Source organism: Otolemur garnettii, unplaced genomic scaffold (genome assembly GCF_000181295.1).
Source record: "Otolemur garnettii isolate 467f Iridium unplaced genomic scaffold, OtoGar3 scaffold00001, whole genome shotgun sequence".
Lineage (NCBI taxonomy): Eukaryota > Metazoa > Chordata > Mammalia > Primates > Galagidae > Otolemur > Otolemur garnettii.
Genome location: NW_003852396.1, coordinates 56,122,718 through 56,125,228, shown reverse-complemented (window position 1 = coordinate 56,125,228; position 2,511 = coordinate 56,122,718). Strand labels below are relative to the sequence as shown.

Sequence of the window (2,511 nt, the reverse complement as noted above, 5' to 3'; positions counted from 1 at the left end):
CATGGAACGTGTAGCAACATTTTGTAAAACTTCAATTGAAAAACTGTCTAGAGATCATTGAAATAAAATCACTATCTTATTATTGGGCGGTTAAGCACAGAACTTTTGAATTATATTGTAAAATTTAGATGTCTATACTAACAGGATATTAGCACGTGATACATATGAAGTTTAATTCAGTGAGTAAAATAATGAAAGTTTCTGTCAAAATTGGCTAACAATTAGAAAAAAGAGAATAATCCTAAATATCTTAAATAAGATTCTAAAATAAATTTTAGATGGATGAAATGTTTAACAACAATGAAAAGCAAAAGACTTGCAAGGAACTCTAACAACTATACTATCTAGGAATCAGAGACACTTTCCTAGTTCAACCCTATATATTCAACTTTGATATGAGGACAATTAATGACATGTTGGGGCACGGGGGAAGGGGTGAGCAGACAGAGAAGGAGGGAGAGGGTGAAGGAAGGACAATAAAAAAAAAAAAAAGAAAAGAAAATAGTGACTCATTCTCACGTTAACTGGATTTGATTTTGACTGCAATACACACTTAAACATTAATTTTTACTTCAACTTGTTAATATGTTGTTTAGGATACAGGATACTGCATCCTCATTTGAAAGTGAATTATGTTTGTAATTTCTCCTTTATAATAATATATTTTGTCCAATATTAATATCAGGTGCCTCCAGATAAAGCAGAATGATTTTGAAGTATTTCTTCTTTTTCTATTGTCTATAAGATTTGGCATGATCTGGTTTTTGAAATTATCTTTTATTTTTATTTAGAAATATTAGTTGCCTATTTTTTGAGACTTTGGGAAAAAATAATAAGAAGTTAATTGGTGACTCTATACTGAACCTCAGAGTCAAAGCATTCTATAATAGTCCTACTTTTATTTGACAATGTGAATGTTACTTTCTTTCTTTGCATTACTGTCATTATTATTGCTTAATACTTTGTTGCAGCAATCGTCAGATTTCTTTTCTGAATGTATTTATCTTCATTCATTCTTTGCAAGGTTTTTGTATCTAGTCCTTATCTTAAATGTTGTTATTATTGGTAAATTTTAAGCCTTTTTAATTCTGTGAAGGCAAAAAATGGAAACCTAATCATCACATGTATATGTAAATAAATAAATAAATAATAAAGTAAAAACTATATTATCGAGGAATCAGAGATACTTTCCTATTTCAAACCTACATGGTATAAAGAAAAGATAAAACAGATTAAAATTTGTATATAAAAGAGATAGCATTAAAACATTAAAGAAGGAGGGGGAGGGAGGGGGAAGGTGTATAGGGGAGGGAGGGTGATTGGTAGGGTCACCTCTATGGTTTATCTTTCAAGGGTACAAGTGAATCTTTCTAAAAGCAGAGTATGAATATCTTAACTCAATAACTAAAAAAATGACATGAAGGCTACGTTAACCAGTTTGATGAGAGTATTTCAAAATGTATATGAAAACACCACACTCTACCCTGTGATTGCATTAATGTACACAGCTATGATTTAATAAAAAAAATTAAAAAAAAATTAAAGAAATTGTTTCTCAGCCTTTTGGCCAAGATCAAGTGTGGTAATCATTCTTATCAGTTTAACATCTGAAATCGCCTCTATCCGATGACAATATATTTAACAGATTTTTGGAGCAAGGAAATGGAATAGGGGTGTGCTTTAGCTACTTCATGCTTCTATCTGGTATTGAACCCCCTCTGGGGATTTGAGGGGAAAAATCTAAAAGAAAAATAATTATTCTAAAACATATAAGTCTAATTATAAAGAATTGTATAATATACAATAGCCCCTTAGGTAAATCTACTCAGTCCTTGGTATCCATGTGTTTCAGGACCCCTTTAGATGCCAAAATTCAAAAAAGCTCAAGTCTCCTCTATCAAGTGGAGTAGTATTTGTCCATGAAGGTCACTACAAAAGTTTTGAGACAGTCTGTGTTATAGGCCATCATTTTATTTCCAAGAAACAATTAACATGATCCTTTCTGATTCACCTACTCAAGTTTCACCTTGCTTGGCTTATTGTCAGGGAAGCTTCACTTGTTTCTATCCACACATATCATGCATTTCTTGATTTTGTGTGTCTCAAATTTTTGTAATGACCTTTGTATAATCTATGCACATCCTTCCATACATGTTGTCCTCTCTCAATTACTTGTAAGACCTAATACAATGTAAATGTCATACAAATGGTTGTTATATCATATTGTTAATTATTTGCATTATTGTCTTAGTGTTGTTTTATTTTTTTCTAACCCTTAGAAGGGTAAGTGATTGAATCTATAGATGTGCCACCTGCCCACATGAAGAGCTGACTGTGCTATAGAACAAAACAGGCGGATGAAAACGTGCAAATTTATAGGAATAGACAATTCACAGAAGAGCAAATCCAAATGAACAAAGACACATAGAAGTACGCTTAATATCACTAACAGTCAGTAGAATGCAGAATTAAGTTACAACTATATGGTATTAATTCTAGTGTCTACAACTC

General features: G+C 31.6%; 1 non-coding gene across 1 annotated transcript; it reads left to right on the top strand.

Moving 5' to 3' along the window:
* The first annotated feature begins 1,547 nt into the window (after positions 1-1,547).
* On the top strand, positions 1,548-1,742 carry LOC111724749. The gene has a single exon (XR_002772992.1). It is a non-coding gene; the product is annotated as a U2 spliceosomal RNA (small nuclear RNA).
* The last annotated feature ends 769 nt before the right edge of the window (positions 1,743-2,511 follow it).